General features: G+C 52.4%; 1 long non-coding RNA gene across 1 annotated transcript in view; it reads left to right on the top strand.

The window, feature by feature from the left end:
* Nucleotides 1-1,538, top strand: part of LOC123636848 — a 49,696-nt gene extending 48,158 nt beyond the window's left edge. The window contains exon 3 of the long non-coding RNA XR_006734678.1: nt 1,136-1,538. This is a non-coding gene — a long non-coding RNA (uncharacterized LOC123636848). The remainder of the gene's footprint in view (nt 1-1,135) is intronic.
* The last annotated feature ends 22,583 nt before the right edge of the window (nt 1,539-24,121 follow it).

Raw genomic sequence — 24,121 nt, forward strand, 5'->3', positions numbered from 1 at the left:
CGCTCCTTACCTGCAGCAAGACTACTGAGTGGCCTGGTCTTTGGGGCGACCTCCACAGACATGGGTAGTTTTCCTTTTTATATTGACCCCATTCTGCCAGAGCCGTTTATCCCAGAAGCATGGGGTGTCGGAGCAGGAAGCTGCCTCGGAGGTCAAGGCCAGGGGTTCCCAAACATCTGTGACTGGGCCTCTGGAACACAGGGATGGGCTCTGGCTTCCTCCCCATCTCCAACTTTGGTCCGAAGGGCTCTGCTCTGCTCTTCTCCGCTGTAAGTCATGGGGGCATGCGGTATTTCTTTAGAAAGGAGGCTTCCCTTTCTTTTAAAAAAAATTTATTTTTAATTATTATGGGTATATAATAGTTGTGTATCTTTATAGGGTACATGTGCTGTTTTGATACAGGCACGCAATGTGAATTAATCAAATCAGGGTAATTGGGGTATCATTCACCTCAGGCATCTATCATTTCTTTGTGTTAGGAACATTCCAGTTCCACTCTGTTAGTTATCTTAAAGTTCACCCTAACTTATCATTGATTATAGTCACTTTGTTGGGCTGTCAAATATCGTTCATTCTATCTAACTGTCTATCTATATTTGTACACCCATTAACCATCTCCACTTTGTCCCCTACTCCCTGTCACCCTTCCCAGCTTCAGGTAACTGTCATTCTACTCTGTCTCCGTGAGATCGATTCTTTTTAATATTTAGCTCCCATGTATGAGTTAGAACATGTGAGATTTGTCTTTCTGTGCTTGACTAATTTCACCTAATTTCATCCATGTTGTTGCAAGTGGCAGGATTTCATTCTTTTTGTGGCTGTATAGTATTCTATTGTGTATATGGAACACAATTTCCTTATCCATCATCTGCTGATGGACACTTATGTGGATTTCACATCTTGGCTATTGTGAATAGTGCTGCAATAAACATGGGGGTGCAGATGTCTTTCCTGTACACTGAATTCCTAGGCGGCCCCCTTTTCTGTATTGGTCCTGGATAGCCCTCCAACACACGTTCACACCAGACAGTGATCTCACCCTCTTTGTCAGTGACTGATTTAAGAATAGACACTTCTGTCCAGTAGAGGCAAAGGAGGTCTCCTGGGGCTCATGGAAAACGTTTCTTGCTCCTAGGAATGAAACACAAAAAAGATGGATTCCCTTCCTCCTTGGCTGCTGTTGTTCCCGGTGCTGTGGCAGTTGTCCTGTGCCCCTGAAGGAAGCCAGAGTCCACGGAGAACTGCAGAGTGCCTGGTGACACTGCTGAGCAGCTAACCATCTCTAGAGTGGTCTTGTCTCTGGACTTCTTGTTACTGCAGATGACAAATTTCTTTATTGTTTAAACTAGTTTAAACTATGACACTATTTTTGTTCTCTCTCTCTCTCAGTTTTGGTTGTTTATTTTTGTCTGCCTGCTTGCTTTTATTACTCATAGATGAATGCAAACTAACTTATATACTTTGAAAACTGTTGACTTAGCCCAATCACCACTTTTCAGAGATGAGGTGACTGAGACCGAGGGGAATAGAGAATGACTGGGTCAAAGTCACGCCCTGATTAGTGGCAGTGGGGGGTTAAGATCCCAGGATTCCTGACTGCTGGCCTAGGACACTTGTCTTAGATTCACAGCCTGGGAGCTTGTGTTAATACGTTAGGTTGTGCCAGCTAGCATTGTGCCCTGGTTCCAGGGGGATCCAAGCAAGCCAGGGAGGCCCTGCAAGGCTGAGATAGTTGGGACTGAGGTGGGCAGAACACACCGAGGGCTTCTTCAGCTGTTCTGTGGGCAACCTGTGAAAAGCACAGTGTTATATAGATGCATAACCCATTCCTGCTCCAGGCTGTGGGCTCAGGGAAAGAAGAAGAAACTGAGGCATTCAGTGTTGTCATGTAAATCAGCTAGGCATCATATTTGGCTACTTAAGATAAACCTTAAATAAGTAAGGGGTTATTTTTCTCACATAATTAGAAGTCTGGAGATGGGCAGTCCAGTTTGGTGCAGCTGTTCAAGGATGTCATTAAGAATCAACACTCCTAGATTGAGCCAGGTGCCACGGCGCACACCTTTAGTTCTGGCTACTTAGGAGGCTGAAGTGGGAGGATTGCTTGAGCTCAGGAGTTCAGGGCTGCAGTGAGCTATGATTTCACCAGTGAATAGCCACTGCGCTCCACCCTGGGTAACGAAGCTGAGATCCCATCTCTATTTAAAAAAACAAAACAAAACAAAACAAAACACTCCTGTTATCTTCCTGTTCTGCCATTCTTGACTTACAGTTTTTTGTTCTCATGGCCACAAATGGCTGCATCACTTCCAGGCATCATATCTGAGTTCCAGGCTGGACAAAGGGGATAGGGAAAGAAGTTTGTGTCAGCTGAATCTGTCTTTTTATCAAGAAAACAATACCTTTCCATACAATTCTTTATATACCTTATTGGCCAGAAATGGGTTACATGGATATCCTTAGTTAGACTTGGGGGAGGTAAATATTTTTAACAGGGAATTTTGCTGCCCCAAACAAACTCAGGATTTCATGAGAAAGGAGAGAGGGCGAAATGGATACTGGGAGGCAATGAGTGTTCTTCCACAGCAGGATTGGCCCAGACTTACTCAGCAGGGCAGCCGAGCCAGGAATAAACATAGACGGTATGAGCCCCTCTCTGAGAAGTGTATATTTAGTTTTAGTAGAAACTGGTAAGTAGTTTCCAAAGTGGTTATACCAGTTTACACTCCCACCAAGATATAGAAATTCTAGTTGCTCCATAGTCTTGCCAACACTTGATGTTATCAGGGCTTTTAATTTTACCTATCCTGTCCAGTGGGGGTGTGTAATGGTATTTCATTATGGTTTGGTTTTAATTTTTATTTCCTGATTGACTAATGAAATCGAGCACCCTTTATTGATTAATGATTGTTGGTCATTTACATGGCTTTATCTTTTAATGTTGACCTACCCCGAGAGAGAGAAATGGGATGAGGCCTTCTCAGAATGAAAGAGTGTGACTACTATGGACGTTTGGAAGACTAAGCAGAAGGGGAGTGCCTGGGAATGAGGGATGCAGTGTTCATGGGTCACACTTGCAGGAGAGGCAATGAGACACCAATGCCTGGGAAGAGCTGTCTTTTGCTCTGGCATGTACGAACTGCCACATTTTGGGCAAATGCTTCAATTTCCACCAAATGGAAAGAAAGAAAAATAATGCCAACTGGACAGGATTGTAGCGAGATTCAAATATGAGATGTGAACGCTGGCGCGGAGGTGCACAGAGGTAAATCCTCTACAGCGCCTGGCCCGGTGAGTGGCAGCTATCATTACTACAGAATAATTGGGGAGTGAGAACCAGGACAAGTGCCCTGTCAGTTTTGCAGTCACAGAAGCAGAATGTCATGTGACTTGCATTAAGACTTTCTTTTTTTCCTTAGAAATTTGCTTCTTATATGTTAGTTCTTGCCTTAAGAAATTAGCCAGTCTAAGTACTTGTCCTGCTTCTGGTGTCCTGTCTTAAAAACTTCTGACCCCAACAAATAGGATTAAAATAAAATACACTTGTTTCTCCTAACAAGATGCTATTTAAGAACTATCAGTTTAGTGTTCTCCCTTGCTGCAGTCAGTCAGTAAACATCAGTTTTATTTCTATCATAACTGCTTTCTCTAAGTGATCAAGGGCTTTCCACAATTTAAATGTTACTCCTCTGACCTCACCTATATCTTCCATGTTGTCATGAACTTCATTTGTCTATTGGGGGGGAAACGGTCATAGAATTGTCAACAGATGAGTATCAATAAGTCCATGGCCTAATGCAGCCCCAGGGACTGACAAGGTCAAGGTCTTGCTGGGCTGGTGGCTTTCAGAAGGTGAACTTTATCTTGGATCACCATCTCAAAATGTTACAAGCTCTATTTTTTTCTTTATTTTGACTTTGTTTTCCTGAGAGTTGCTTTGAGAGACAAAATCTCCAAAAACCCATTTTTCTGAGGACTGCAGGTAGATATAGTCACCCTCTCTAGTTGGGAACCCAAGACAGGAGGTACAGAAGGAGCACATTTGGCCAACTCTTACCAACTTGCATGGGGCCATCTCAGTCCAAGTCTAACCCTCCACCAGGCTGGGTGCACACTCTTTATGGGATTTGCAACAGGCGTGGTGGCTTGAATCTGTAGTCCCAACTACTCAGGAGACTGAGGTGGGAGGATCACTTGAGCCCAGGAGTTCGAGGCTGCAGTGAGCTATGATCACGCCACTGTACTCCAGCCTGAGTGACTGAGTGAGACTCGCCAGCCCCCCATATATACATATGATTCTCATTGTAACACAAATTTTTGTGCATATCTTGCAAAACGGCACAACTCCACCAGGAATAGTCTGGAATTACAGTGGCCACCTTGGACAACTTTTAATATGATCAAAATTGTCCATCTTGGAGGTGCCTTCGACCAGGGATTGACAAACTTTTTTGTGAAAGGCCAGGTAGGCAATATTTTAGGCTTTGAAGGCCATATGATCTCTGATGCAAACTACTGAACTCTGCCATTGTAGAGTAAAAGCAGCAATAGACAGTACACAAACAAATGGGCATGGCTGTGTTCCAACAAAACCTTATTTATGAAAATATACTATAGGTCAGAATTGGCCTGTGGGCTATAGTTTACTGAGCGCTGCTCTAGTACATACCTCGCCTGCCAAGAACAAAATCTTGGCAAGACACTAAAGGTGGGGCATGGATGCAACCAAGACCTCAAGGCCCATTTGGAAACCTTCAAATGAATTTTATGTAATTATCCTCCGTGATGGAATATGAACACGTTCCCTAGTTTTTGTTGTTTGCGTGTTTGTTTTAAGATGTGTTGGAGCCTTTCTCTGTTGAAGAGCATCCAAAAAAAAAAAAACATTCAACTTTGTATTTCCTACCGGGGAAGTCCCCATCTATTGATCTAGTGATAAGTAGCCTTATTTTACTGAGATAGTCATTGAAACGCTCTGCAAGGCATTGATGCTTACTCAGAATTTCCTCTGTCTATACCACCTCCCAATCTTCAGGCAAAATAGGAAGGACCAGTGGAATTCTCAAGTTAAAATTAGCCAAACTTTCTGAAGCACTTGAATTTCTCTGATCCAAAGTCCTGCCCTTGGTCTTAGCAACAATGAGATCAACTACTTTGGGAATTCATCTGCTCTCCTTGTCAGCTGGTAGTAGATCTAGCCAAGCATCTGAGAATATCATCTCTGATCCTGGACTGTGCCCCGTTAGAAGCAGATATAGCCAAATACTGCAAGGGACTCATACAATATGCCAGTCTTATTATCAACACCTCCCTAGTCAATCCCTGAACAACCTAAAACCTCTGATTGGTTATGAACTCCGAGGATTTATTTTTAAAAATAAAAGATTGTTCTGTTTGAATATTGAAACACCAGTGTTTCCCCTGTTCTGGAACATTAGGATTTTAAAAAACTTAGACTAAAAATATCACATAAATTGCTCAAAAGCATCATTCACTCTCTATGTAAAGCTCACATTCCTGTTACTGCGATGTTCAGTAGAAATGGCAACCTATATTAATAGCTCAGTGCAGATTTCCTGGGGTGCAGAGTAAAACCCTTTTGAGAGGCATTAGGCCTCTTTCCCCATGCAAATAGTTTGAAGAAAGAAGGGGTCACTCAGAGACAGAGACACTTCTGCCCACCTCTTCTGTGTGGAATTAGGCTTGGTCCTCCCGGACTTGCTGACCCTTAAGTGACCCTTCCAAATCCACATAATCCTCTAAGGATCAATCCGCAAACCCATCACCATCAGCTCCATCAGAGTCTGAAAATGTTCCAGGCTGGGATGAAGGGAAGCGGGGACTCTTTGAGAGTGTCCCCTCCTCGCCAGTGGGGATGGTCTTTGAGGTCTGGTGTGAGGGTCTGGCAGAGGGGCCTGGGCCTGGAAGTCAGGAGGGAATCTATTCTTTCCCAAGTTGTGATGGTTGGAGGAAGAGAGAATTCATTTCAAACTGGGCCAAAAGTTGCTTTGTTCTTTTGGGGTCTGTTCTGCTTTGCAAAGGCACTCCAAAGGGAGTGCTAAAAATGGCGCAAGAGTAATGCAAAGGTAATGGAAACATATGAGGGAGGCTAAACTCTAGAGAATCCAAAACTGGCTCTCAGACAGGAGCGTCGACTGGAGGGGAGATCAACAGAGACAAACTTAATCCCTGTCCTCAGAGAGACCTGCCCACTGGGCTTTAGCAAAAGCCTCTGTGCTTTTATTCTTTTCCTGGAGAATTTTGACAAAATAGCCTGGAGCCCCACAAGGCAGGGGAGCAAAAGGCCCTCCCGAGCTGGACTGGAGGCCTGCCTGAGTCTGATGAGTTCTGCATCTGGAGGGGCTGAGTGGGGCTGGTGACTGGGGGAGGGAGACCGGAGTGTCTCCAGAGCTGGAAAGAACCTTTGAAGTCATCTGATTTGACTCCTTCACTGCACAGGAAGAGACACTGAGGACCAGAAAGGGAGCAAGACCTGCCCATGTCACAGAGGACCCAGCACATTTCAAATGCACAACTTTTGGCACCCAGTCTAACCCTTTTTCCAGATCCCAGCCTGAACAGGGGAGTTTAGGGTTTGTTGTTCATTCATTTGTTCATTCATTCATTCATTCATTCATGTGTTTATTGAATAGCAGCTTTGTGTCTATCCTGGTAGAATAGTCAGGGGAAACTCACCATATGATCTTTGCTGTCCAGGAACTTAAATTGTAAATACACACACACACACACGTGTGTGCATGCATGTAAGCACATGTGCAAACCCACACATACCCCATGAACAGTTAAGTTGTGCTAGAGAGCAGTAGGTAGTCTCTTCCATAATGAATGATATAGACAGAAAGTGACATAGGAGATCAAGGCATGAGGAATAGATGTATGCTGGGGTGTGTGTGGTGGGTCACTCTCTAATTCTCTAAGAGCACTTCTTATCCTGTATCTCGGTGACAGTCAACTTTATGTGTCTATCTGCCCAGTTCCCTGGGCCCTGGCTTGTACAAGGTTAGTATTGTTGGGATTGAATTGAATTGATTTGAACCAACAGGGGACTTTTGGGCAGAACTGGGCTCCCATGTGAGTATAGGATGGAGGCATTGGGGGCTGGAGGAGAGGCCTGAGGGGCTCTCTCTGCATGGTCTCTTGGAATTCAGATCCTGTCTGGAGCCTGATGCCTTCCTGTAGGACATCTAGGTCCTGGGGAGCTTCTGGAGGACCCAAAGCCACTAATCACAACAGCCCTAAGCTCCAGACTGCCCTATGATGGGGGCGTGACCAGAAATGGGCTTATCCAGTGCTGAGCAGTGAAGGCAAAAAGAAAACACTTCCTAGTTATCTGCAGAATTGTGGCTGTTCTCCAAGATACCCACATCCAGAGAAGAAGGAGCATAGTCTATGCCTCATTTGCCAAATACTCACCCAGCACAGGGTCTAGCACAAAGCCAGGAAAGCTGGGGAGGGAGGCACTTAGTGGTTTCCATGTTGAAGGGACAAGGAAAAAGTATCTCAAAGAGAAAGAATAAATCGAAGATGAATGATGAGATGAGCTTTGGCTCATGGGACTGACTGTGCCCACGGTTGGTCACGGCAGGACTTTTCTTCCAGAACAAGCTCATCTGCCCCGACTGGCCACGGAGGTGCCACCAGTGATGCTGCCATCTCTTTAAACATTTTGGGGCTCCTCTTGGGGGCTCACCTTTTGAGCCTCAGCATATTCTTTTGATTACCCTCAAGGGGCATAAATCTCTGCCCTTTGTGGGTGGATGGAATTTTTGGAAATTATGGATTAAAAGTCATCCCCAGCGGATGTAGGCCATTCGATTCAGTTCTGTTCTAACATATTTGTCGAGTGCCTGAAGCACGTGGGGCACTTCAGTAGGCTCTGGGTATTTGATAAACCCCAACTCTGCCCTCTTGGTGCCGACAGCTTGATGGGAAAGATGGACACTACGTGTAGAGATGAGTGGGGCACGTGTAGAGAGTACATGGAAGAGATGGGTACCGCTGGAACACGGAACACTGCCGCGACATCTGAGCAGAGGTCTGACATGTGAGCAGCAGTTGGTCAGATAAAGAGGGGGAGAGAAAGAGGAAGAGTGTTCCAGGCTGGAGAAAAAGCATGAAGGATAACAGTAAGAGCTGTCCGTTACTGAGCACCAAGTATGCATCAGGCACTGTTCTAAGTAGCTTAAGTTTATATAGACGATCTCACTCAATCCCCACGATAAACTTATGTGGCAGGGGCCATTATTGTCCCCATGTTATACACGGGAAAACAGAGACACAGACAGAATAAGCAACTTTCCCAACTAGTAAATGGCAGAACTGGGATTTGAACCCAGCATTCTGGTTCCAGAGCCTACTCTTAACTGCTAGGCAATTGAATGGGAGAGGAGGGACCTGTGAAAGTATCAGTTGGTACAATCTTTTAGAAAAATGATGTGGCAACCTGTGTGTAAAGAGATATAAAAGTGTGCACACTCTTTGAGCCAGTATTTTCACTGTAGAAATGTATCCAAAGGAAACAATCAGAAATGTGCACGATGGGAAATGACCTAAATGTCCTTCAACAGACGTTGGTTGAATAAATTATAGCATATGTGCACAACAAAATATCATGCAGCCTTTAAAAAGTAAATATCGTGTTTGCTCCTTTTGGTTTGTGTCTTATGGAAGCATGAGAGGTCTGTGGAAGGAGGGAGGTGGACCCCTCTGTCAGGACCCCTGGGTGGCTCTGGGGGAGGCAGGGAGGCCAGGCGGAGGGGGGCCTGCAGAGGAGAAGAGAGACACCGCTCCAAGCAACCCTGACCTGGGGAGGGGGAGGGTGCGGCCTGGCCCTGGCTCCAGGCTCCAGGCTCTGGGTTTAAAGAGCTTTAAAAGCTTATTAAAAAGGTTCCTTAGACATCAAATGGCTCTTAAAAATCAATATTTTGATGATTTAAGTGCAAGGGAATCAGAAACATATGGATTAAATTGCCCTCAAATTATACACTCTTAAAAAAAAAATGTGTTGGTCTTTAGTAAGACCCAAATATTTGAAAAACAGATAGACACGTTTTCCTCATCTCCTGACGGAGCTCTGCTAGGTCAACTCGAGGAGTCCAGAGAGGAGGTAAGTGGGCATGGGCGAAGGTCAGGGGGAGAAGCGTGGGAGTCCTCTAGCTGGAGCCTCCCGTGTAGACAGGGCTGCGGGTGTGCATGCGTGTGTGTGTGTGTGTGTGTGTGTGCGTGCGTGTGCATGAAGTGAACACGAGTGCACATTCTCCTCTGGGTCTACCTGGCTTGTCCTGAGCCCACTTCCTGCGGCCAGCCCATGCCTCCCTGTCCAGGACGTACGTATCTGTGTCCAGTCCTGGGCTCAGCCTAGGGTTTGAGGGGTAAGTCCCTTCACTTCATCCTTCCAGGGCCTGTCCCCTCTCCCGCGGCAGCCTGGGCCCTCCTGCAGCAGATATGGCGCCACCCGTCCCGGAAGGTTCAGCCGGGAAGGACACAGGCATCTCCTCACCCAGCGGTCAAACCTTCCTCCGCTTCAGGCTGGTTCTGCAAGCGAAGCCTTAGGGAGTGAAGGGCAGTGTGTCACTGACAAGTCAGAGCCGCTGTGCTCTGGCTTCCCTCGGTGGGGTGCTGGGGCTCTGAGGGCAGTGTCTGAAAGCCACAGATGTCCTCCCAAATCCTCCTCTATGGAGGCCCAAAGTAGGAAGACCAAAGGCACACTGCGGGGCGGAGGAAAAGCTGTCGTGCACAAGGGTGCAGCTCGTCTCAGTCCAAACCACCATGTTTGCTGCACCCCCTGCTCTGCCCAGCACAAAGTCCTGCTTGGGGTGAGGCATGGGGGGCATGGGACCTGGGTGTCAGCCTGGTGGTGACACAGAGGGTGGAGGTGCCGTGACATCATGAGGATTGGGCTGGCTGTGAGGGGCCTCTCCCTGCTCTCTTCTGCCTCTGGGACCAGGCGGTTGGGGTGGGAGTGGGGGCTCCAGTTTTTGAACGCTGAGGCTGGGACCTCTGAGAAGGAGACAAACCACACCTGGGGGCCTGGGTGGAGGACACAGTGGCTCCCGAGCAAACAGGATGGGGACCAGCTGGTTCCCTTCTCCAGCACCTTCAGCCTTTCTGGGTTAGACCCTTTAAGAGCCCGCATGCTGTTGGCCAAGGGTAAGTCCAGGACGAACTGCATGGAGGGAGGGAGTGAGAGATTGGTGCCCTGGAAGGGGTGACTGTGACTCAGCAGCCACCTAGGGTGTCCCTCGGGTACCCCACCCCCTGGCTAGACCCACTTCAGGGTGGGATCTGGCCCTACCACTGCACCCCCTGCCCCTGCACCTCTCTCACACCAAAGAACATGCTGGGCTCTGGGCCTGGTGACACCTCAGAAGGCCAAGGGGGCTGGTGCTCTGTTCCAGGCCCCAAGAGGCCTGGGGGGCACTGGCCGTCCTCCCGGGGCCTCGAGGGCTCAGCTGCTGGCCCGTTAGGCGGGCTCTGTGCTGTGCTTCCACCAGCGGCGGCCAAGGAGGCTTATTAATTACTGCAATGATTTCCACCTCGGTGGGCAGTCTTGCCAGCCAGGACCGAGGCTTCGGTCGCTCCCCATGTACACGTGGGCCGTGCAGTCTGAGGAGGGGGCGAGGGGAAGGAATATCAGAAACAGAATGAGGGGAAGACAGGCGGGGGAGGGCAAGAGTCCTGAGGGGATCCGGCCGTCTGCTGCCATCTGAGGTTGGCTGGGCACAGGCCCATAGGACAGAGCGGACCACTAGCAGCTCGCCTCTGGCAATGTCACTGTCGTTAGGAGAGCCAAGGACAATAGACCAGCCACGTCTGCTGGCCTTGTAGATTCTTCACAGCCCTATCCCCTGGATCTTCTTCAAGGAATTCTGGGGACAGGTCACAGGCCTCGGCTGGGGTGGGAGACCAGGGAAAAGGTGGAATGCATTGGGGTCTAGGTGGGAGGTGGACAAGAAGCAAGTGGGGTCCCAAGGGCCTCTCCTGACCACTAGAAAGTGCCTCAGGGAAAGGTTCCTGAGGACTGCGGCCACCACGGCTGGAGAAGGTGGTGTGTGGCCTGCAAAATGCAAAGAGGAAAATGAGAAGGGAAGTCAAATTCTCTTTCAACACCAAGGAAAGGAAAAGGAGTGGGAAGTGATGCCCAGCTTGCGGTTCCTATTTCTGGACTCACGCTTCTCCCTGTCACCTCAGTACTCGGCTCCTGGAGACTCCACAGTGGGAAGAAACAAGAGCCCAGAGATCTCAGCTCCCTGGGTTGGACTGGGGAGGCCCTGGGATGGCAGCCTTGCGGGGGCGGGTGGCGGGGTTGCTTCCTGCAGTATCTGGGTACTGTGTGCGACTGGGTTGGGGTCTGTCCCCAGCAGGAAGGGAGGTCATTCCAAGCACCTAGCCCTTGCTCTCAGGACTCACAGTGGGCCACTGAGCTGGGCCCGGGCCCAGGCTGGGGAGGCCCCTTACACTCTGCACTGTGGCCCCCCAGTCCTGCCTCTGCACCTCTGTTCTCCACGCCGAGGGGCCCCACCCTTCCTTGTCTACCACCTCCTTGGTGCAAGGTCCCCATTTCCCGATGGTCTTTGCTGAGTGCTCTCTCATGTAGGCATGGGATGGGGAGGAGTGACTGGATCTTGAAGTATGCTCAGGTTTGATTTAGTAGAGAGGGAAGGGTACTCTATGCCATTCTCACTCCACTCAATCTCCCCGCCTCATCCCCTCCCCAGGCGACACTGATTTCTGGGTCCAGACCACTGCAGAGCTCCGGCCTGGCAGCTTCCTCCCCAGATGCTCATCCCTAACTGCAAACCAGATGTGCGGCCAGGGCCGGTCCACCACCGTCTCCCCTGGATCCCTGCCGCCACCCTCCACTCAGCTGAGCAGTCGACTCCTCGGATTCAGCCTTGACAATGGCTTTGCCTTTGACCCCTCATGCCAGTTCATCCCAAGCCTCTCCCACCCCATCAAATGTCTCTCACATCTATCCCCTTGTCTCTATCCCCCCAAGCCCCAAGTCCAAGCCATCAGCGCTCACCTGGGTGACAGCCACAGCTCCTGACTTGTCCAGTTTTACTTCCATTTCCAGTAGAGTGAGTTTTCTAAAATGCAAAGCTGCTCATGCCTCTCCCCTCTTTAAAGCCCTGGCAGGCTCCCCGCTGGCTGCCCTATAAAGCCCTGGCTTCCTGGGCCAGCAGACCTTGCCCTCTGTGACCTGGCCCCATCCCTCTTCCAGCCCCTCCTCTGGCCTCTCCCCATGCTCAAACCTTCTGATCCAGGCCACGTGAACTCCTGTGTGTCTCAGGCCTATGAGGCTGTCTCTTACCTCTGTGCCTTTGCACATGCTGTTCCCTGTGCCTGGCACACTCATCCTGGTCACCCCCTCTCTTAGCCCACATCTGGTCTCTTTGTGAAGCCGTCCCTGGCATCCCCAGCTCCTAGAGCATCTCACTCTACGTGGGATCTAAGCACACTGCACTGCCATCGTTTCTTTGACTCTCTCCTAAAGGTCCAGGCACCCTCTGAGGGCAGGCACTGTGTCTAAGAGCCCAGCTTGGTGCCTGGAAAACATCCATGGAACAGAGTAAATGAACGTGTGTAAATGGTGTGGATCAGCCAGCCTCCTGCCTCTTTCTTAAGGTCCCTTCGGGTACAAGCCTCTGGCACACCCTGTCCACCGGGCATCTGGTTCTTGCATAATCAACACGCAGCTCAACTGTGGAATCCGATTTTTAAATTAAGTTTAGGCTGTTTTGGGTACAGCCTAGGGCTGGAATGGGGAGGCTCCGAGCACCCCCCTCTCCTCTGTCACGGAGAGAGTTTGACCGTCGAGAGCAGCTGCACATACGAGGGGGGCCTAGACGGCGGGAGACAGGGTTCCAGACCTGGCCCCTCCTACCCCGGCTGTGGCGCCATTCATTTCTTTCTTCAGTCCACAAATACTGAGCACCTACTGTGTGTTTGGCACTGTCCCTGGTGCAGGAACACGTGGGAGACAGAATCAAGCCCTTCCCTCCAGGAGGTTACAGGATGGTGGGGAAGACAGATACTAAATACACGCAGACAAAGTCAACATGGCAGGGAGGGGACAAGGGGTGGACTGCTCCAGACAGGTGGTCACACAGGCTTCTTGGAGGGTCAGAGTTTAAGCTGAGACCTAAAAGTTGGGAATAACCAGCCATTCAGCAAGCCAAGGAGAGGGAGAGGCAGCCTGTACAGAGGCTTGAGCGTGGTCTTTAATCCTTTTCTGAGCCTCAGTTTCCCCATTTGTGGTGGGGGCCATAATGCTCCCCTTGCCTACTCACAGGGCTTTGGTGGGGGTCAAAGGAGCCCATGCTAATGAGGACTTGTCTGGCCAGACTCAGAGGCTATTCGATTCCATTCCTGTGTTTATGGCAAGGTGGCCGCCCTTCCCGTTCTCCACTGGGAGGCACCACCATCTTCCACCTGGTTAGAAAGAAAATCCCCTGGGAGGGTCTCCCTTAAGCCTCATAAGCCACCCACTCCTCAGCATGAGCACAATAATCAGAGTTGATCAAAGACCAGGCTTTGAAGAAAGACAAGAGCTCTGGGACCTGAGACAGAGATGGTAGAAGATACCAACCAGGGGAGATGGGGAGACCAGGTCCTCTGGGCAGTGAACCCCTCGAGGGTGCCCCTGGGCCTGGTCTGATGCCTGGAACAGAGCAGAGGCGCCATTCAGTTTTGGTGGGAGGATGGACACACATTGGGACAGCCTCACCAGCAGGAGGGAGACTTGTGGGCAAGTTCTGGGGTCCCAGCTCCCTTCCACTTCCCCGTCTGTCAACTCGCCTCTCCGGTCCTCCCTGCTTTCCTCGCAGGCTGCTGGAGGTACTCATGTTCTCACTTTCCCAGTGGACATCTGGCCGGGCCATGGGACCGTGTGTGCGTGTGTGCAGGCATGCGGGCTGTGAGGGGGCTGGAGACAAAGGCCCCAGAGTGAGATTCAGGGCACAGCTGAACTGCCCTGAACTTTCCTTTTTGTTTTCAAGGAAATGCATAATCCAAGAACCACCCACGGCCCTGGCGGCCCTGCTAAGCAGGGCTGGAATGTGCTGCCTTTCCCGTTAGTAATTGTTTTTTCTAGTTAGCCTGTAACCCTTCCTCTGCCATTGCCCCGCTGCTGGGGTGAGGCCCTCCCTTGGGGCATAGCAGGGACGGGTCTCTCGGCTGCCCTCCTGAGGTGTCTCCAAATTCTCCACCCCACTCCCACAGGGGGTGGCCGGTGGGGCTTGGGATCTGCCCCTCACATCACATTATGGACTTTCTGCCTTCTCGGGGAGTCCTCCCCCACTCTGAGAGGGGCTGGGAGCTACTGGGGACTGGAGAACCCCAGAAGGCAGGGTGGTCCTGCATGGGGCTTGGGGACCTGTTATGGGGTCTACATGTCTGACTGTCGCTGTGTCCGAGCCTGTGTCTGTGGTGGGTGTCAGTGTGAGTAGTGGAGGAATGTGTGTGTGTGGGTGGCTGTGACCTGGGACACTGAGGGCCTGTCGGTGGACTCGTGTGTGTGTGTGTGTGTGTGTACCTTGTGAATGTGGGTACAAATATGTGAGAGCCAGAAAGTGGGGTTGTGATCGCCAATGCATGTGCAAGTGGGTGGGGCACGTGTGCAAGCGGGTGGGGCGCGTGTGCAAGCGGGTGGGGTGCGTGTGCGTGTCCCGGGCTGACTCAGCACTTCTCCTTCCCGCCCACCCAGCTGAGCGCCTGAGCCTTTGCTCCAGGGAGGAGCAACGCCCTCTGCCCCCACACTCTGTCATTGGCTGCCTCACCCCCACCAACAGGAGGGGCAAACATGGCACCCTGGGCCTGCCTGGTTCACTGAGCTGCTTTAATCCCCAGGGATTAAAGAGGTCAGAGGTTTATGCTATTTCCCCACCGCTCCCAGCCAGGCCCTGTGTCCTCTGGGGTCTGGAGCCCTCTGAAGAGGCTGTAGCTCAAGCCCAGGCCTCTGAGCAGATGGAGGTGGCTTCTGCAGAGTAAGAAGGGGACCGGGGTGTCCCTGGCTGCACCCTGAACTCTACCCTCTCGATGGCCCTGACCGTTGGTATTTAATTCTTAGTGCAAGTGCTACCACCCTGAACGGGGAGCGGTGCAGGGGTGGACTCAGTCCCCCCATCTCTTGGGAGGTCTGCCCCCTGCCAAAGTTGGAGCTCGGGACCACAGAGGGGCTGGGAGGTCAGGGGGCCGTGGGCGCCGGGCCTGCGCCTCCAGCTTGCGCTGACAAAGCCCAGCCTCTGGTTGCCGGCCTGGGGGCAGAGGCCGGCCTGTGCCCTGAGCAGCTGGCAGCGCGGGCGGTGCCAAGGCCCAGGCCGGTGTGGCGGCTGCTGAGCATTTGGTTCGAATCAAAGTCCTCTTCCAGCCAAGAGAGGAATGCTGCCGAGCGGGACTTGGGAACCGGCGGCAGGGCGAACACTGCCCTAATTGAGGCCCTTCTAGACTTTTAATTACAAGCAATGTTTTCCCAAGCTTCCTAAATTGACCATGGAGACCTGCTGGTGTTAGTGCCCATGCCAGGGACAGGCAAAAAAAAATTGTTGTTAGAGCTTTTTCAGCAGGTTTATTTTAGCTGATGTTTTGAGGGGGAAGCGTTCACACAAAGTGGAGGCCAGAGTCATTTTTCTCAGAGGGCCACAGGCAGGCCCAGAGAGGCTGACGAGCACAGGTGATCAGACACACGGAGGGAACACGCACACAGACAGACACCTGTGGAGAAAGGCACGTGCACAGGCAGACGCGGTCGTGTGTGGCTGCTGATGCTGTAAACACTGGCTGGAAATCCAGCCCGAGCACCTGGAGCACTTCAGAAAGGAAAACACCGCAGTGGCTCCCACCCCTCCACCCTCACCTCCTCCTGCCCCTCCAGGCTGCCGCCGGGCCTGGGCCTGCTTCGCCCTTTGCAAGCCTGTTGACAAGGCCCAGGACGGTCTCTGAAGCCCCAGCTGGGTGTCCCTGCTCTCGTGCCAGTCCCTCAGGGGCACGACTGGCTGGGAAGGAAGGCCCTTGTCTGTGGGAACAAGGACTCGGCATTCAGCACCTCAGCTGAATCCTTGGGGCACGTTCCAGGAGAAACCCTGGTTCTGGGAAACAGCCAGTTCAGGTTACAGATGCAGAACACCGAGGCATCGCTGTAAGAGAGGCACCCAGGAGGAAGATTCCCTGAGCCCCGAGCCCTGCTTGTGTTCCAGGACTGCCCCAGAGCAACAAATCTGGACCTTCATGGCCGGGGCCGGGGAGTCTGCATTTTATACCACTGCTCACCTTGTGTCTTCAACACCGGGCACACTCAGTACTTGCTTGTTGTAACAGTGACTGTTTACTGCTGGCTCTGAGGGCCCCTGACAGCAGGACAGACAGAGCAGGCCCTGACATGGGTGATTCTGGAAGCTCCAGAGGGCCTCCCCACCTTTCCTCCTTCCCCACCATCCACGCTCCATGCCTCTGGGTCTGAACACCCAGGCAGCCTCCGGTATCCCTTCCCAGTGTCCAAAAATGAGCCCTGGAATGGTGCACAGTAGAAATGGGCGTGGGCAGGGCCCCCTGAGACGGAGGGTAGGAGGCCAGAGACAATGATGCGTGCTCCGCCATTTTGCCAGTCCCCTTGATTTCGGTCAGGGCCCAGACATAGGGCAGGGAGGCCGTTTCCCTGGCCCAGCCCTGCCAGCCACTTCTCAGGCAGGGTGAGCCTTGGTGGCCGTTACAGGCCGTTGCTATCGTCCCTTATCTGGGGCTCCTGGCTCTTACACCACGTCCCCAACTGCCCCTGGAGTTGGGGGGTGGGGTGCCGCTCCCTCTTCAAACAGACCGTTACTTGGTTTCCGTTGTTTGGGGAGGGGGTAGGGGGCTGTCTGCTTAATTAATCATTTTAGGTCACCCTGGGAAACTCATTAAGCCACCTCTCAGATCTGGGAGCAGGAATGCAGCTCTCAAAGTTAGAACTTTTAGTTTGCTACATTGGGGTCCATTTTTCTTTCCATTCATGTGCACACATGTGCATGAGAGTGTGCCTGTGCACATGTGTATGTGTGTGCGTGTGTGTGCGTGTGCGTGCGTGTGTGTGTGTGTGTGTGTGTGTGTGTGTGTGTGAGAGAGAGAGAGAGAGAGGAAGAGAGAGGGACACAGCGCGCATGCCCTTGCATCTTCAATTCTATGTTTGTGTTTCCTAGATTCTGCAAGGAACTTCCCCTGATTCTTCTTAATTACCAGCCTAGAAGAAATTCAAGATGCTTAGAGCAAAGGTCAAACTCCACCTGTTTTCTCTGCACTTCATTTTCTGGCAGTTCCCACAATAGTACAGATAAGTAAAAGATTAAGGCAATCTTTTCTAATTAAAGTAATTAAAAAACGGTGATGATTGCACCTTTCATCTGAAAGGGAAAATATTTACTCATCCAACTGCAGGCCCTTAAAAGCATTCAGGAGGTCTATTTTGACAAGCGGCGCTCCCTCCCCTCCCCCAGCTCATTCTCGCTCCTCTGGGACACACACACACAAAGGCTGGTTTATTTAGCAAGAGGCAGCTTGACTGGGGCACCCTGAAAGCCAGGCAGGAGGATGGGAGCCTGGGGCCGCTTGGAGCAAATGGACACTTTAGTCCAATCCCGGCCAGGCCCTGCTGAAAGGTTTCTGGGGCCCTTGGGCTTCTGATTTGACCAATCAATGTTTTACTGTTGTTCCTTCTCCCTCCCCCAGGGGCAACCACCCAAAGGCTCCTGTCTCCTCTGACAGCCCTGCTGTCTTCAGGCCTCTGCCCCTGGAGCTGGCTGGGGTGGAAACCTCAACAAGGAAGAGCCGTCAGAGGCTCAGATGCAGTCCATCCATCCACCCATCTTCCTGTCCTTTTACCCAACAAGCATGCATTGCATTGCTGTTTTGCACAAGCCTATGTGCTTGACATATAAGCACTTGATCAGGGCTGAAGGGGGTGTTATGGGGGTGAGTGGCCCGGTCCATACTCACAAGAAGTAAACGTCTAACTACTGCCCTCGGCTCCTGGAAGAAAGCAAGCTGAAAGCAGGCTGCCGTGTTCACTTTGAGTTTGTGAGGCAAGTCCAGTCACCCAGTTTCCTGGTGCATAGGTTTGATCTCACAGATTTTGCAACTTTTCCCTAAGTAGAGAGCTCCTCTGGTAGCATGTGACAATGGGGACAGAGGTGCCCTACTCCAGGGCCAGGACTTAAGGGGAGTGGGAGGTGTGAAGGCAGGCAGAGATGTTGATGCCTCCCGTGGTCTGGGGTGGGGGCGCTATCTCCATAGCCCCCTCCTCCTTCACCCCCACTGCCAGGAGGTGCTTTGGAGCTGGAGCAGCTGGAGCTTGAAGCAGCCTAGATAGGCTGTACCCCAAATCCTCAGAATATGACATGAAGAAACATTCTGGGAACCAGCTCCAAGAACACTGGGGCCCAGCTGTCCCCTGAGAAGGGCCTGATTGCCTCTGCCTGCCCAGGCCCGTCTGGACAGTATCCTCGGCATGACCCACAGCCTTCAGCCGTCCTCCCTGCCTCAGAGAGCCTGCGTGGGCAGATGCGTTTCTGCAGTGGAGCCTGCTGTCCAGGGGGGGCGGGCAGGGGAGAGCAATGGTGTGTGTCCGCACGTGTGCAGACGGATGTCAGCACATGTGTGTGCCGTGTGTCTGGCCTGCTTGAGACTGGGTTTGCATGGTACCCAGAATAGCCCCATCAGAGATTAGGGCCACGCCTGCAGGGCCGTCCCTATACCACAAGCTCCCCCTGTGTCAATAGCACCATCTCTGCACTTTAGACTCTGGCCAAGCCACCCCCAGATCTCTCTCTTTCCTGGCCTGGCCCCTCCAGTCACAGCCTCTGGAGTGACAGCTGTCATCGGTCACTTCTCTGCCTGGTGACCCACAAAGGCTCCTCATTCCTGGAGAAACAGACTCCTCAGCACAGCTCAAGCACAGGGTGCCTGTGGCCCACCTCACTCTCAGGGGCTTCATTCGGGCCTGACCTCCCCCAGACTCTTCCTGCTGGTCCCAGACGCCCTTGCCAAGCTGCGGAAGCTGTGGATCCTCTCCCAGGAGTCCTGTTGACGTGTGCACAAGCGCCCACCACACGACGGCACAAACAGTCGCAGGGCTCCTCGGTGCCCTGAAGCTGACACCCTGAGCCCAGGTTGGGAGCTTTTGTCCCACAGTCCTAGTGTGTCCAGTTTGTCTCTGGGCACCGATGGGCTACCCCTTACCCTGTCCTCTTTCCAACCTCTGTCTAATCCCCCTCCTGGGTTGGAGGGCAAGAGGAAACCTCCAGTGCCAGCCCCGCCACCCATCGCTGGGTCTACCTGAACCGGGCAGGGCACTCTCAGCACAGCCTGGGGCTCCCTGTGTTGGACTCACACAGGGCATTGTGTCTGACCCAACCTACGCATTTGGTGATTAACTTGCTCAGTGGAAACAGTCCCCGAGGGATTGGAATCCTTGTTGCAAAAATAAATTTTCCCTCTGGACTAGCTTTCCTAATCTTGCTTTCTCTGCATTCTGGGTTTTTTTTTTTTTTCTTTCTAGTATCCCAACCCGCTTTTATCTTGTTCCTTTCCTCCCACTGAGACCCAAACAAACCTCTGGTAAACAAACTCTCAGGCCACTCTCTTAAAGAAACAGCACATGCTTAGTGCCAGAGGGATGTCTGGTCCAGCTCTGGGCTGATCTGCAGAGAGATGGGCTGGCAGGTGTTAAAGATCACTCAGGAGAGGTGCAGGAAGAAGCTGGCCTGGATCAGTATACCAAGAAAACTGCCCTAAGAGCCTCTCTCTTTTCCCTTATCTCACTGGAAGATACAGAGCCGGAGGGAATGGCTGGTCGGTCAGGGTTTCGCTGCAGCAGGTCTCCCTGAGTGGCACTGTTAAGGTTTGACTTAATGAGACCACTGTTTTCTTTTGTGTATATGACCTGAAAAGGATTCCTCGCTTCTTCCGTGTGATTTTTAAAAATGTTTTCAGGCCAACCTCTGCCCTACTCTGCTGCAGTGTGAACGCCGCAGAATGAACGTATCTCTGATGCGATAATATCAAACGAAGGGAAAATAAGATCAGAGGGACAAATCTAGTGTGCACACAACTGTCCTGGGACCTGGCTACTTTGTGACCTGGAGAGGCTCTGGTGCCATCTTGTCACTGGGTGTGTGTGGCTGGTTTGGTGAACTGAAGTCACTGTGAGGTGGGGTAAGCGAATGTGTGTGTGTGTGCGCACGCGTGTGTGTCACACCTGTGCCAGACCACTGCCTCGAGGAGTCTCTGCCCGGGACAGGGGATCTCCATAGCGCTGAGTATGGGGACAAGCTGAGGATACTCCTCACTTCCCATCTGAGTTGTCTGAATCGAAAAGCCTGGCATCTCCTGAGTGACAGGGCTGTGCTCATGTCTATTCTCCCGGCCGCAGAGTAGCCACAGTGCTCAGCCCAGGGACAGAGGGGTCCAGGCCAGGGTTCCCGAGAATCCTGTTAAAATGCAGGTTCCAATGCAGTAGGTCGGGGCAGCTGAGATTCTGTACTTGTAACTAGTTCCCTGGGGCGGCTGAGCAGCGGGTCCCCAGCCTAAGATCTGGGTAGGGAGCCTGGAGCGAGGTGGCACAGTGGTCCTGCTGCCCCCTGAGAGGGCAGAGCCGTCTCTGCCAGACTCAGATACCACCATCAAGGGACAACAGCTGACAACTCCTAAACCGGAGGCCTCCATGGAGCAAACAAAACCTAACCAAGGTGGTTTTTCCCCTTTTAGAGAATACATTCCTCAGCCGACAGTTGCCCCGGGCTCTCTCCCACTACCACTTGGAAGCCAGGCAGAAACATTGCCTGGTGGGCAGGATTACTGGATTAGTCAACTTTCCCAAAACAGATCCACAGGCTCTTGAGTTTTAGTCTGAGCCTTTCACAGTGACAGTATGTCAGCTGGACCTACCCGTCCCCCTCCTGGCCTCGCCTCTTCCTGAGTGCTGGTAACTCATGCTGCCTTCCTCACAGGCCGCAGACACTGGGAGGCAACAGGTTTCGGTGAAAGGGAGCCCTATGGCTCAAGTGCCCCAGGCCCAGGGAGGAGGGCGGTACCACTGGAGTTAAGGGTCTGGCTTCTTCCGCCCCTCTTCTGCCCCAGAAGGCAGCCTGGCTGAATGGACCCTGTGCTCAGGAGGGGCTAAGCAGGGCCCATTAGGTCACGATGGTCCTAGGCCTGTCTGCTCCTGCCCCAGATTCCTGCTGTCTGTCTCCACGGGGTCTCTGGGCCCAGCTCCCAAGGTCCCCCTGCACTCTCCCGGAGTGGGCCTGACCCGCGGTCTCAGAGTCAGCCTGTGTGCTGCCTGCCCCAGTTCCGGAGCTGAGGTTTCATGGAACACGAACCCCTGAAGACCAGTTGCTGAGGCCAGGCCACTGTGCTGGGACAGTCAGATGTCTGAGGATGTCACTGTGGACAGATCCAAGGCTTGGACCTAAGCCAGGGAGGAAGGTCTTGTAACTCCCTGCATAGCCCAGCAGATTTGCCTGCGTTGAGAGGTTCCTTGAAGAGGAACATACACTCACAGCTGGTGTCCCTACCGGGGATGTTCTCCTTGGAGCTTTTTTTCTCTAAAGCTAGTGGTATGAAAATAAATTTTGGGTCATTCAAGAGTGCCTACAATCCTGAGAGCCAGTGTGGTCCTCCTTTCAATGCTTTGGTTCCTCAAAAATCTCCTGGTGGAGCTGACCTGGTGACCTGTGTGGATGGAAGCTTCGGCCTCCCTGGGGTAGCGGCTAGGGGCTGCCCGGACTGGCACCTCTGCACTGTCACATCCCCAGCCATGCCCAAGAGTGAGAGCCCTGAGCCTAGGGCAGATTCCAGAGCACGGCAGCCCCAGGGCCATTGCTCAGGCCACCCCAAGCTCACAGCAGACAGGTGTTGGGGTCAAGGCTGAGCCGTCAGACTTTATCAAGGAAGGGCTGGTCCTTCTTTCAAAGGCACAGTATCACCTGTGAAGTGGATAGTTCTCATGGGTAAAAGAAATAAGGCTCATTAAACGTTAGAGCTGGACAGATATTCATAGATCTCCTAACTTTGGCTTGCATCAGTATCACCTGAAGGGCTTACTAAAATACCCATTTCTGGGGCTTGCATGAGAGGTGCTGACTCAATGTTGGGGGGGATGCTGAGAATTTGTATTTCTCGAAAGTTCTCAAATGGTGCTGATGCTGACGGGGACACACTTCAAGAACCACAGGCCAGCACATACAGGATGCAGATGCAGGAACAAGGCTGGGAGGTGGGGGTGGGAGGAGAAGCAGCTTGAGCGTGGTCGCCAGGGGTCAGTGGTGCAGCTGGGATAAAGATCTCCCATGCCCACCTGGTCCACTGCCCAGCGCTGCCACTCTGCCTTACACCCAGGGTCACACAGCTGGTGACCATCCTACCCTGCAGGCTGCCACGGCCCACTGGGCCCTTCTCAGTGCTGGCTGTGACTTACAAGATGAGTTAGTGCCTGTAGCACCCAGTTGGTGCTGGAAATGGAAGTGGCGTGTTTTGGCGTGTCCTGGCCTCCAGGCTGCAAACTGTTTATTTGGACAATTAAGAACATGGCTTCAGTTGAACCACAAAGTCAGACGGAAACCTTTATCTTGGGTGGCACGCTCTGGGTTTCCTCCCATGCCCTGGCAGGCTTGCGGAGTGGGGCCACGTCGGACAGGGTGGGTCTGGGAAGGGTGCCAGTGGCTCTGGCTTTCGCTTGGAGACGTCAGTCAAGTGTGTCAGGAGTAAATCTTCCTGGTTGCCCTTGTGCTGACGATGAGGATGGGAAAGGGGTGCTGGGAGGGCACCCAAGCTCTTTAATCAGGGACCACAGGGCCTCTGAGGGCCCTTGAGGTGAGGCTTCCTCTGCAATTGACTGTAAGATTCAGCCTCTGCTCATCCCAGGCCATGCCCAGGAGTCAGAGCCCTGACCTAGGGCAGATTCCATCCTCACCATCAACACAGAGGCCATATCCCCTACCCCGGAGACCATTGTCTCAGGAGATCTCCCTCCTCCTTCAGCCAGGAAAGGAGTGAGCTCACACCCGACATCCTCACTCCAGCACCACCTGATCCCTCCTTTCAGATTCCATCCCCTTCACTGTCATCCTCCCTCAGCCCCATCCCCCTGAGTCCCATCCCCTTCAGCCCCATCCCCTTCAGTCCCATCCTCCTGAGTCCCATTCTCTTCAGTCCCATCCCCCTCAGTCCCATCCCCCTCAGCCCCATCCTCCTCAGTCCCATCTCCTTCAGCCCCATCCCCCTAAGTCCCATCTCCCCAGCCCCATCCCTCTCAGCTCCATCCCCCTCAGCTCATCCCTCTCAGCCCCATGCCCCTCAGTTCTGTCCCCCTCAGCCCATCCCCCTCAGCCCCACCCCTCTAGGGTTCTTGGGCCTCTACTAGGTTGGCAGCTCATGGGTGGCTGAGTAAGAGATTTGCTTACAGCCCCTCTGGAAGATTAAGCTTCTTTTATACCAGGAATGGGACTGAGACCCCAGGGTCTAGGACTCCCACTGAGGATTGTGGTTGGGGTTTGGGAACCAGAGACAATAACTGTCTATCCAGCCTACTCCCCGCATGCTCCCTATCAAAGCAGACAAACTTCATGGAGGTGCAAACATCCATTCTGGGACTTTGCCTAACATTGGCTCAGCCACTCTGGTGGTGTGGGTGCCAAGGTGATGCCTCTGAGAGGAGGCCTGCTCCATGAGGGAAATGAGATGAGTTCAAAGGTAACTACGGAAGAAGCTGGGCCAGGAGGGCCAGATAAAGAGCCAGCCACGGGGGCAGAACAGGCTGAGATTGCTTTAGTCTCGTGCTTTGGTGGCCAGAGTGCTCACAGAACAAACAAAACCCAAGCCGCAGCCCTCCCCCAGCACCCACTCCCAGCAGTGCTGAGAGCAGTTAGCCCACCCTGGCCACAGCTGGTCACCCAGACACAGTCTCATGACCAGGCACTTAGGGGACGGCCACCCTGCCTTCCTCCTGGTGCTGAGCTCTTTCGTCCACTCCCCCGCCACCTACTGGAGCGGAGCAGGTCTGCCAGCTCCCAAACCTTCCAGGTATCCCACCTGGGTCCCTGCAAACACCAATAGGACTTGCTTCCACAAC

Source organism: Lemur catta, chromosome 4, assembly GCF_020740605.2.
Source record: "Lemur catta isolate mLemCat1 chromosome 4, mLemCat1.pri, whole genome shotgun sequence".
NCBI lineage: Eukaryota > Metazoa > Chordata > Mammalia > Primates > Lemuridae > Lemur > Lemur catta.